Raw genomic sequence first — 14,351 nt, 5'->3', positions numbered from 1 at the left:
TGAACTTCTACTTCAAAGTCTAGCTGATTCGTATGATCAACTCATCATCAACTTGACAAATAGTAATGTCACCAGTCTAGTCTTCGATGATGTTGCAGTTGTTGTTCTACAAGAAGAAAATCGGTGCAAGAACAAGGAAGACAGATAAGTAAATCTGCAACAAGCTGAAGCGTTGACAACGATGAGAAGGAGATCAACGGAACGTGGCCAAAGCAGCAGTCACAAACATGGTAGATCAAAGTCGAGGAGCAAGAAGAATTTAAAGTGTTACAACTGTGGAAAGAAGGGTCACTTGAAGAAGGATTGTTGGAGTCTAAATAAAAACTCCAATCCACAAGGCAATACTGCAAACACTTCAGATGATGGAGATGCTCTATGCTGTGAAGCGTCAACCACCGTGGAAGGTAGAAAGAGATATGCAGACATATGGCTCATTGATTCGGGAGCAACATATCACATGACCTCAAGAAGAGAATAGTTCCATCATTATGAACTTGTCTCAGGAGGATCTGTGTATAGTTGCAATGATCATGCCTTAGAGATCATTGGCGTGGGAACCATGAAATTGAAGATGTATGATGAAACAATTAAAGTTGTTCGAGATGTACGGAACGTGAAAGGCCTGAAGAAAAATTTATTATCCTACAGATTGTTGGATAATAATGCAAGCAAGATTGAAACACGGAAATGAATCATGAAGGTGTTCCGTGGAGCGCTTGTGGTGTTGAAAGGCGAAAAGATAACAGCAAACTTGTACATACTGAAGGGAGAGACTTTGCTAGAAGCAGAAGCCTCTGTTGCCTCATGTAGTTCAAATTCTGTAATGTTATGGCATCAAAAACTTGGACACATGTCAGAACAAGAAATGAAAGTCCTTGTGGAGCAAAACCTACTTCCAGGCTTAACAAATGTATCACATACCTTGTGTGAGTATTGCATAACAAGTAAGCAGCACCGATTGAAATTCAACATGTCAAATTGTAGAGGCAAATGTGTTCTAGAATTGGTTCACTCTGACGTATGGAAAGCACCGGTTACATCCCTAGGCAGAGCAAAATACTTTGTCTCATTTATTGATGACTACTCTTGGAGATGCTGGGTGTACCCTATTAAGAAGAAGTCATATGTGTTTTCAACTTTCAAAAACTTCAAAGCGCGGGTGGAACTTGATTCTGGAAATAAGATCAAGTGTTTCAGAACAGTTAATAGAGGAGAATACACAAGCGAAGAATTTGAGATTATTCTGAAGCAGAACTAGAGAGTTATGAAGCTCCAACAACTAGTCAATCAGATCGTGTGAGAAGACGTCCCAATTGGCACTCAGATTATGTTATAGAAGGTAATATTGCATACTGCCTTTTAACAGAGGACGGTGAGCATCAACATACCAGGAGGCATAAACAACTCAGATGCTTCACTGTAGATGATGGCGATGCAAGAAGAAATCGAAGCCTTCATAAAATAATACATGGGACCTTGTGCCACACCACAAGGAAGGAAGCCAATTGGTAACAAATGGGTCTTCAAAATCAGCAAATGGTGACGATCAAGTTGAGAGGTATCGTGCAAGACTGGTGGTCAAAGGATACGCTCAAAAAGAAGATATTGATTTCAATGAAATATTTTATCATGTGGTTCGACTAACAATAGTTCGAGTAGTTTTGGTAATGTGTGCTACATGAACTTACATATAGAGCAGCTAGATGTTAAACACTTTTCTTCATGGAAATCTTGAAGAAGAGATTTACATACTCCAGCCTGAATGTAACACCCCCAACCCGTACCCGACTCGGATACGAGTCCGAGGTGTCACATTGACTTTTCAAACTTTGACTCTTGACAAAATTCAAAGAAAATTTAAAACTTTCCTTAGAGTAAAAGCAGTTTAGTTACGTAATTTGACCACAATAACCAAATCGACAGGCATATTTAACTAAATCAATTAGTACATGCCAACTATATTCAAAATAACAAAAATCATTAACTCTCTATTTCTGATCTGAAATCTTGTAGGGAGATGCTGACCTGTATTATCTTCTTCTCTTCTCTTGCTTCTGTACCCTACGTGTGAAACAATCACACGCTAAGTCGAAGACTTAGTGAGGCATAAAAACTTATAATGCACTTTATAACATATCAATACATGCATGTTCTGTTCTATCATGTTATACAAATTACATGATTTCCCTCGTCATATAAAATCATATCAGATTAATACAATAAATACATACATACACATAACTCATCATTAACAGTTTATCATGTAATCACATACTTTTATGCTTAACCTTTTCAATCAAACACTAATACACAACATCATATCTTTCTATAACATTTATCATATCACTAACATATATTTGTTTATATCTTGATTAGCCCATGTACTATATGAGAACTATAGATATGTGAGTTTATGGAGGTTGTGCACTAATGCTGTCACCACAGCTCATATAAATACACCGAAGTGCCACATAGAATTGCACCGTAGTGCGCGTAGAATTGCACCGTAGTGCCATATAATAATGTCCATAAGGACCATATCATTCCTTAAGAATCATATATATACTAGGGATCAAGTATGTGTCTCACCAGACTTCACACATGTTCCAAAGAATACATATATATCCCGAAGGACCATATCATTCCTTAAGAATCATATACATACTAGGATCAAGTATGTGTCTCACCAGACTTCACACATGTTCCAAAGAACATATAGTCCCGAGGGACCACATAGACCTCGACTCTTGGCATGCAACTATACCCTAGCTCTCATGACACATAACATGGGCATTGTCATTTATATCATTTCATATTCACACATGCATATTAATTATCTTTTATCACATGTCTGATCTCTTATAATCATGTAATCGCATATCTCATGTCATTTCTTGTAAAATCACATATATCATGTAATACATAACTTATACACATCTCATATGTTCACATGGTTCACATCACATGAATCATATTTTCATATAATTATGCTTTATTCTCTTATATTCCCATACATGTAATACATATCAAGCATGGTTACACACTCCTTTCGATATAACTTGCATGTACCTATCTTTTTCATATACTCACATAGTCATATAATATAATATTTCATAACCTCATGAAACAACTCACATGGATACATACTCAAATACTCATAGTTACATATCACTTAAATTATTCATATTTACCTAATCCATGGTCATATAGCTTTTATCACCAAGTCACTTATCTAATCTCTTATTCTCATATGTTCATATTTATCATATAACACATAATTTTATTGCATATTTTATCTCATTCCTACATCACTAATTCATAATATAATTTACATCATATCATCTACCTTATTCTGTATTCTTTATACACTTTACCTAACCTACATTATACTTATAAACCTGAATATATTACTTCTATTATTTCTTTTATGTACAATTTAATCTATTTACTTAATTCAATTCCGTACAACTCCTAATCATTTCATATCACTCCATAGCTTCTATTATACAACTAATGTATCATAATTTTATTTAAGCATATGAATCTTTCTCCTCTATCTTATCTTATATGCTCATAGTATCACTGAAGTTCAAGTCTCCTAGTTAATATATATTTATGTAACCTTTGCTTACTTAGTTCTATCATTTCTCATAAACTCATTTTACCATATCTCATTATTACTTAAATTATCTCATAACATGTATTCATGTAGTAATATTCATTATATATATCAAAGATCTTATCACATAACTTATCTTTATATTCATATAATTTATTATTATCATATGGTTTATATCATCATAACATATCACATATTCACATCAACCATATAATACATATACACAATAACATGTCAACACATATAAATCATACACATATATACTTCTATTTATGAATTCATGCATTTTATTATGGAAATAGACTTGTCGTAAGTCTTATTTCCATTTAACATCATATAATACTAATATGCACTCACCTGGCCTCACTAGTCCATTCCAATCTCTTATCTTACCTTTTTATCGATCTTACTTGTCAATGATTCCGGAACTCGTTTAGGCTCTGAATCTACATAATTATACATTTTAAGGCAATTATTAGATACCTACACCTTGTAATTTGATACTAGCAACTTAAAAGAACTTATTAAACCAATATTTACAATTTTCCTTTAGGGGGTTTCCCTACTGGGGGTATCGATACCCTCATGACATTCAGGAATTCTGTCGTTTGAGAGGGTATCGATTCCCCATGAATGGGTATCGATTCCCCTAGCCTAGAAATCCTATTTTGAGCTCGAAATTCACTTCATTTCAGCTTAAACCTTCATATTTTACTTTCTTTAATATTCCTAACTTCTATACAAATATTTAAACTCATTTCTATTCCATAATCACTTCTTTAAACCCAAAATTCCATCATTTACATGGCATTCAATAATCACACTAAATTTTCAAGGTGTTCTAATTCCAATTCTAACACTTCATACTTCTTAATTAGATTGATAACAAGTCAAATTCATCCATAAAACTTCAACAACCATACCATATCAAAATTCCATCTTAAAACTCATATTACAAATTCCTTCTTAATTCCTTTATCTTATTGTTTAAATCCCATATAAGCTTCCTTAAGCTTATTTAATACCCAAAGAATCAAAATCCACTTAATATTTACAGTAATTAACTATAGAAACCCAACTTACCTATTGTAGCTAAGCCCCACGTGAAGAAGAGAAAGCAAGAAGAAGATAGCTTCCAGATAGCTCTCTTCCCACGTTTTTTCCACTCTTATAAAAGGAAAAAATATCTTTTAAAGGAAAAAAACCATAATACCCTTAATTTCCTTTAATAATTACTAAAAACCTTCATCATATATTTCCAATAATCATTGAATTATTTCATTCTTCTACTTTAGTCACCAAATTCTGAAACTTTTCAATTTAGTCACTAACCTGATATTGCGGATGTTACAAATCTCCCGTCCTTTTTAAGAAAATTCGCCCTCGAATTTTCACTGAACATTTTGATAAAACATATCTTCTAATGTTCTCATGTTGCTTCATTTACTTACCCTTTCTTGTCATCATCAGGAAACGTACTTTTCAATCCTTTAACTTTTCAATTACCTTTTTCCTTTCTACATTCATATTATGTCACTTATCACTTAAACAACAACCAGTAACTTCAATCCACTTTCATCAATCAACATCATAAATCTATCTTTAACTACCTTATAATAATAACCAAATTCGTTTTCCATTATCATTTAACCAAGAACACGGCCTTAAATCTTCTTTAAATATAATTCAACATACACTTTATAAAATCCTTTCACCTCACCAATCCCTCTTTTCTCACTTGTATATCCAAAATTATCACCTACACTTCCATATAACCTTTATCGTGTCTGAACCTTTAACTCAATCCCATTTCATTTCTTTATTCCATTCTTCCTTTATTTATTCCTTATACACAAATCATATCTTTCCTTTCATGTTCACTACTCTTGTCTTATCACCTATATTCATCGCTATATACCAATCTTCATTGCATCCTCATTACTTTGATAACCTATTTCTTATACAGAACTTTGTTCTTTATTATTTCTTATACTTGTATTTTCATTTCTTAAAATTCCATGCAAATACTTATCTCCTTTTCTACATCATAGCTATCTGATCAGAATACCCAACTATATTCAGATTCACATCATAATTGATTAACTCAACTTTACCTTTTATTCCAATCTTATAACTATCACTTTTACTCTGACAGTTAATCAATAACATTGTCTAATCTAGAAACAACCCTAATCAACCAATCACATACATCCTTTCCAATCGAAATTATCTCAAATTCGTTTACTTAACTTGTCAATTTCACCTCCATTCTCATACATCCTATAATTCCGTTGTTCAACTGAACATTCTGACTTACTTTGTCTTATAAACTGATCATCGATATACCCATCCTAAACTCTTCTTATCAATCCTCAGCTTTACTCAATATACAAATCCTTATTCCCTTACTATACCACAGTACTATGATCCAAATATACAATTGTATCCAGATCCATTTCATATTTGGTTGTCTTATCATGACAACATCTAAAAATATTAAATTCTATACCTTTTCCATCACATAATCTGGTTAGTCAACGCTAACTCTTTCCATCTAAAATACAAATCCTTATTCTATCCACATTCTTATTAATACACAGTACTATTCCTTTATTTCAAACTCATCAACTCTGACTGTATATATCTTATATACTTGTCACTGATGCACTTATTCTCGAACTTTCCACAAATTCTAACCACATCCTTAGATATTTTTAACAATCTTATAGTGACACTTTTTCACCATATTCTATCATATCCACAAAATAAAAAAACTATTCCATATCGTGTTTCCGATTCAAAACAATGAAAACTTTCTATCATTATTCAGATATGATTTCAGCTTTCTGAAATCAACTTTTGATCTTACTAGGCATTTCCTAAGGTGTCTGCTATTCACCTGCCTGGCCAGGGCAGGTGAATAGCTATCACAGTCAGGAATATCACCTTTCACTTACTTCAAAATTATCACGATCAGATTTCTACTGTATTAAACTATTCTTATTCTATTAGCAAGGCAACATACTCCTTACACTATCAGATCGGAAATTTTTCACTCTATGTTGGCATGTACACATTTTATGACACTTTGGACTTCTGTTTAAGCCGAGAATCGGCTAAACCTTAGCTCTGATACCATTAAATGTAACACCCCCAACCCGTACCCGACCCAGATACGAGTCTGAGGTGTCACATTGACTTTTCAAACTTTGACTCTTGACAAAATTCAAAGAAAATTTAAAACTTTCCTTAGAGTAAAAGCAGTTTAGTTACGTAATTTGACCACAATAACCAAAATCGATCAGAGCATATTTAACTCAATCAATTAGTACATGCTAACTATATTCAAAATAACAAAAATCAGTTAACTCATCTATTTTCTTATTTGAAATCTTGTAAGGGAGATGCTGACCTGTATTACTCTTCTTCTCTTCTCTTCTTGCTTCTATACCCTACGTGTGAAACAATCACACGCTAAGTCAAAGACTTAGTGAGGCATAAAAACTTATAATGCACTTTATAACATATATCAATACATGCATGTTCTGTTCTATCATGTTATGCCAAATTACATAATTTCCTCGTATCATATAAAATCATATCAGATTAATTACAGTAAATACATACATACACATAACTCGTCATTAACAGTTTATCATGTAATCACATACTTTTTGCTTAACCTTTCAATCAAACACTATACATACACACATCATATCATTTCTATAACATTTATCATATCACTAACATATATTTGTTTATATCTCTTGATTAGCCCATATACATATGTGAGAACTATAGATATGTGAGTTTATGGAGGTTATGCACTAATGATGTCACCACAGCTCATATAAATACACCGAAGTGCCACATAGAATTGCATCGAAGTGCCGCGTAGAATTGCACCGTAGTGCCATATAATAATGTCCATAAGGACCACATATCATTCCTTAATAATCATATACATATACTAGGGATCAAGTATGTGTCTCACCAGACTTCACACATGTTCCAAAGAAAACATATGTCCCAAAGGACCACATATCATTCTTAAGAATCATATACATATACTAGGGATTAAGTATGTGTCTCACTAGACTTCACACATGTTCCAAAGAATACATATATGTCATGAAGGACCACATAGACCCTCGAATCTTGGCATACCAACTATACCCCTAGCTCTCATGACACATAACATGGGCATTGTCATTTATATCATTTCATATTCACACATGCATTAATCTTTTATCACATGTCTGATCTCTTATAATCATGTAATCGCATAGCTCATGTCATTTCTTGTAAAATCTATATCATGTAATACATAACTTATACACTTTCTCATATGTTCACATGGTTCACCTCACATGAATCATATCTTTTCATATAATTTATGCTTTATTCTCTTATATTCCCATATATGTAATACATATCAAGCATGGTTACACAACTCCTTTCGATATAACTTGCATGTACCTATATTCTTTTTCATATACTCATATAGTTATATAGTATAATATTTTATATAACCTCATGAAACAACTCACATGGATACATACTCAAATACTCATAGTTACATATCACTTAAATTATTCATATTTACCTAATCCATGGTCATATAGCTTTTATCACCAAGTCACTTATCTAATCTTATTCTCATATGTTCATATTTATCATATAACACATAAGTTTTATTGCATATTTATATCTCATTCCTACTCACTAATTCATAATATAATTTACATCATATCATCTACCTTATTCTGTATTCTTAGTATACACTTACATTACCTAACCTACATTATACTTATAAACCTGAATATATTACTTCTATATTTCTTTTATGTACAATTTAATCTATTTACTTAATTCAAATCCGTACAACTCCTATAATCATTTCATATCACTCCATAGCTTCCATAAACTAATGTATCATAATTTTATTTAAGCATATGAATCTTTCTCCTCTATCTTATCTTTATGCTCATAGTATCACTGAAGTTCAAGTCTCCTAGTTATATATATTTATGTAACCTTTGCTTACTTAGTTCATCATTTCTCATAAACTCTTTTACCATATTCTCATATTTACTTAAATTATCTCATAACATGTATTCACGTAGTAATATTTCATTATATATATATATATCAAAGATCTTATCACATAACTTATCTTTTATATTCATATAATTTATTATCATATCATATGGTTTATATCATCATAACATATCACATATTCACATCAACCATATAGTACATATACAATAACATGTCAACACATATAAATCATACATATATACTTCTATTATGAATTCATGCATTTTATTATGGAATAGACTTGTCGTAAGTCTTATTTCCATTAACATCATATAATACTAATATGCACTCACCTGGCCTCACTAGTCCATTCCAATCTCTTATCTTCCCGTTTTATCGATCTTACTTGTCAATGATTCCGGAACTCGTTTAGGCTCTGAATCTACATAATTATACATTTTAAGACAATTATTAGATACCTACACCTTGTAATTTGATACTAGCAACTTAAACGAACTTATTAAACCAATATTTACAATTTTCCTTTAGGGATACCCAAAGAATCAAAATCCACTTAATATTTACAGTAATTAACTATAAAAACCCAACTTACCTATTGTAGCTAAGCCCCACGTGAAGAAGAGAAAGCAAGAAGAAGAAAGCTTCCAGATAGCTCTCTTCCCACGTTTTTCCACTCTTATAAAAGGAAAAAAATATCTTTTAAAGGAAAAAGACCATAATACCCTTAATTTCCTTTAATAATTACTAAATAACCTTCATCATATATTTCCAATAATCATTGAATTATTTCATTCTTCTACTTTAGTCACCAAATTCTGAAACTTTTCAATTTAGTCACTAACCCGGTATTGCGGATGTTACACTGAAGGTTTTGAAGAAAAAGAAAAGAAGAACTTGGTTTGCAGGTTGAACAAATCTCTGTACGGTCTAAAGCAGACGCCGAGGTGTTGGTATAAGAGATTTGATTCCTTCATTATGTGCCTTGGATACAACAGACTTAATGCAGACCCTTGTGCTTATTTCAAGAGGTCTGGTGATAACGATTTTGTTATATTGTTGTTGTATGTGGATGACATGTTGATTGCAGGACCCAAAAAAGATAATATTGAAGAATTGAAGGCACAACTGGCTAGGGAATTTGAAATGAATGACTTGGGATCAACAAACAAGATTCTAGGGATGCAAATTCGCCGAGACAGAAGTAATAGGAAGATTTGGCTTTCACAAAAGAATTATTTGAAGAAGATCTTGTCACGATTCAGCATGCAAGATTGTAAGCCAATTTCTACCCCTTTTCCTATTAACTTCAAAATATCCTCCAGTCTGAGTCCTAGCAGTGAAGAAGAGAGGATGGATATGTCTTAAGTTCCGTATGCATCAGCAGTGGGAAGTTTAATGTTTGCTATGATATGCACAAGACCAGACATTGCACAAGCAGTGGGAGTGGTTAGTCGGTACATGGAGAATCCAGTCAAAGAGCATTGGAATACAATAAAGATGATCTTGAGATACATCAAAGGGAATTCAAATATTGCATTATGTTACGGAGGATCAAACTTACTAATCAATGGGTATGTAGATTCTGACTATGCAAGAGATTTGGATAAAAGCAAATCTACTACATGATATGTGTTTAAAGTTGCTGGTGGAGCTGTAAGCTGGGTTTCAAAATTGCAGTCAGTTGTGACTACATCCACAACAGAAGCAGAATATGTAGCAGCTACACAAGCCTGTAAAGAAGCAATTTGGTTGAAGATGCTATTGGAGGAGCTTGGGCACAATCAAGAGTATGTCTCTCTGTTTTGTGACAGTCAAAGCGCCTTGCATCTAGCAAGGAATCTAACGTTTTATTCAAGGACAAAGCACATACGAGTTCAGTACCATTTCATTCGTGAAAAGGTGGAAGAAGGGACGGTAGATATGCAGAAGATCCATACCAAAGACAATATAGCAGATTTCATGACGAAGGCGATCAATGCTGATAAATTTACCTGGTGTCGATCCTCTTGTGGCCTGTAAGAGACGTAAGCAACATGATGGTGCAAGGTAGAAAGAATGGTTGAAGATATGATTGTTCCAATCAAATCTTCAAGTGGGAGATTGTTGAAAATAATTGTCAATTTAAGTGGCAGCAGCCGACTGCTATTTTGGTTCAAATTGGGCTGCTAAAATGGTTGAAAATTAGCAAGGTACAACTACACATTTAGTCATTGTATTTTAGAGTATTTACAAATTAGTCCTTAAGTTTCAACTATAAATACACTAGCTCATTTAGCTTCAAAACTATCCCAAAGCATTCTAGCTTTCTTCAAATACTAGAGAGAATTTAGAGAGTTTCTTGAGAGTTGTTTTCTCCTTTTTATCAAGAGAGAATTATCATTGTTTTCTCCTTGGTCGATTGAGAGAAGTTGTAATTCCTATTTTCTCATAGTGAAATTCTTCTACCGTTACCCGTGGTTTTTACCCTATATTATTCAGGGGTTTTCCATGTAAATTTTGTCTCTTTTATCTTCATTTTTTCCCCAAATTATCAATTGCGATTTTGCTCTATCCGATAGCCGTCTTCCGCAACAGAAAGTACTGCTCCAAGAGCAATCTCATGGCTGGTCTGAACAAATCTGGGGCAAGTCATATCGAAACAGCCGGTTTGATTCGATGCATCAGCCTGGAGAGAGAAAATACTATGTTACTCGAATCCGGGGCAAATAATCTTGTTTCTCTGTCTCCATACGTTCTAGGGTTCACCTGAAAAAAGCTTGAAAATATTAAGATTATAACAGCTATATATAAGATCAAATACAATGGAACTTAGAGGCATTTTGATATACTAACCACCCAACCAACTTGAACGCACTCAAAATCATACCAAGGGCCACTTATGATATCGAATTCAACAAAAGGTTGATATACCCTCATATCTCCTTTTATTCCAGCATAGTTATACCCTCCTGTAAGCACTATTGCCTTCTGAAAAGTGAAAAAAATGTTGCCAATGAAAAATAGTAGATTTATTTATCACAACGGGTACCGACTTCCGAGTGGTTCTTTTGATGAATGGTTAATGGAGGCTTCGATGCAGAGCTTTGTTTCGATAATAGCTCTTCGTCGTGACGGCTTCTTCATACCGGGATTGTTCCTTTCGGATAGCTTCCATTTCTCCTCCATATTTGTTGAGATGTTACTGTCCTGGAAGGTTGTTCACTTGTTGGACTTTCCTCCTTGTTTGGGATATAACTTGGTTCCAACTACATGAAACAAACTATCAAAGTGTTTGGAAATAAATCTTACGAGAAAATGAAATGCATACCTGGATGATGTGATCCTTCAATGAAGGATGTTCAAGTGAAGGCTGCTTGTAAATGTCGATTCAATCTATAATGTCACCATCTTCACTCTGCAGATCAAAAACATACACGTATTTGTTATTTCATTTGGTTGCAAAACTAAATTCTATAACTTTTATTGTCACACTCGAAACGCAATTAAACAAAATTACATATATTAGAATTCAAACTCCAATCTTATTATTACATAAACCGACTAAACTAAGGTCCGGGTTCAAAAAAATATGGACCAAAAGCATAAAAAATATACCTGAATTGATTTCACTGCATGCCTTGGAGGGTTGTTTGGTTTTTTAGCACCCAAATTCTTCTGTTTTGATGTAGCCAACCCTAATTCACCCTCCCCTAGCACATAACAAAGGGTTAACCCCAAGAAAATGACCACTCCTTTAAAACCATAAGAATGCATAGAACCTGTTATCATTTTGCTATTGCCTCTCAATTTATAATCAAGAGCATCTGTCAAATGTTGTGTGTGTGGGTTTTTATGTAATCACAAGCAATTTTCCTAATGATCTAATAATGACAAACTTTTTTCAAGGGATGCAGCTTATATATAGATGTTCTTCATGATGATCACTTTACACAATATTTGCATGGTTCACCTTCTAATCATTCATTTTTCATTCACAATTTCAAACTTTTGAATCATACTTGAAAAACAAGATAGCAAATTAGCTCTTTTTTTGAAATTACTTGTTTGATTATCCTGTAAAAAGTAGCCATTAAAGTCACCTAATAAATAATAAATAAGCACTACCCACCTAACTCCTTGCACCATGTGTTTGGCTGGATGGAATGATCATTTCATTGTAGCCTAATTCATCATGCTATAGTAATCTAGGCAATCTATTCACGGTTCACTGAATCAGTTGTTCCATAGTATAACTATTTATTTACGTTCATATCTCCGTGGATGGATTAAGGGATCTTCAAATTTCAAATTATCATATATTTTAAATACTTTTTTTATATTTTTTGTTGATAATATATTTTTGTCAACCTTAAATTTTATAAGTTCATATTCCTTTAAAATTTTAAAAATTAACTCATAACATAAAATCATGTGTCCATCCTAGGGTTGTAAATGAGACGAGACAGATCGCGAGCTACTCGAGATCGACTCGATCTTGGCTCGATAAATACTCGGATCGAATGGACTCGACTCAAGCTCGAACTCGACTCGAGTTTTTAACGAGCCGAAACGAGCTACTCGATACTCGACTCGAAAAGCTCATGAGCAGCTCGAAAAAATGTTATATTATAATTTTAAATTTTTTAAAATTACATTATTAAAAATATATTAAAAATACATTATTGATGAATAAATATTCTTGAATTGAAAATGGTTAAAAATTATTTTTGAATAAATTTCTTATATTTATTTTAAATTTAAAAAAAATTATTTATCTAATGACAAATATTTAATATATTTCTAATGATAATATTTGAAATAACTAATTTTTTAAAATTATTGTTATATTTTGAGGTTTCGAGTTCAAATATCATAAATATAAAGGTTTAGAGATTAGAGTTTAGGGTTAGGGTTTAGGGTTTAGGGTTTAGGGTTTAGGGTTTAGGGTTTAGGGTTTAGGTTTAAGGTTTAGAGTTTATGTGATATGATTTAAGGTTTATAGTTTTGGGTTTAAGGTTTATGAATTAGGGTTTAGGGCTTAAGTTATGCACATGAAGGTAACATACAAATTATGCAAAATGATGTTATGTGACTCCTAAAGAAATCATGCACATACTTATACATAAACATATCAACATGCAAAATAAATATACACAACTAATTAAAGAAAACAATCCTAAACAGGGATTAAAATAAATATACAAAATTGGAATTAAACCAATGACTTAAATACAAAATGCGCATAAACTATAGGGTCTTATATGCAATTGATCCTATTCGGTTTAAGCTAAAATAATATGAAAAATAACATAAATGACACCTGAACATTTAAAACAAATAAGAAAATTTAAACAAATGTGATTGAAATACAAAAATTAAAGTATAACATACCAAACTATAAATTTATCAACCAATAACATATTAATTAAATAATTTGCCCAAATTTTCATCAACCAAATGCACTTCAAAGAACATTTATAAAGAAATATGCACTTTAACGATATGCAAAATGCTACAAGGTACTGTCATCATGAACAAGTACTATAAAACATATGTCAAGAAATCAAGTTAAGCTCATCAATCTGTACAGAGGGACGATTGTTGGCAACAAGCAATTTATTAAATCAAAAATTCAAATTGCTAACCAGTTTGAGAAAAACAAAATACCATAATATATTGAAACAACCCATCC

The sequence above is a fragment of the Hibiscus syriacus genome, unplaced genomic scaffold (assembly GCF_006381635.1).
Source record: "Hibiscus syriacus cultivar Baekdansim isolate YM2019G1 unplaced genomic scaffold, ASM638163v2 tig00110597_pilon, whole genome shotgun sequence".
Taxonomy (NCBI): domain Eukaryota; kingdom Viridiplantae; phylum Streptophyta; class Magnoliopsida; order Malvales; family Malvaceae; genus Hibiscus; species Hibiscus syriacus.
Note: the sequence above shows the minus strand (reverse complement) of the source record.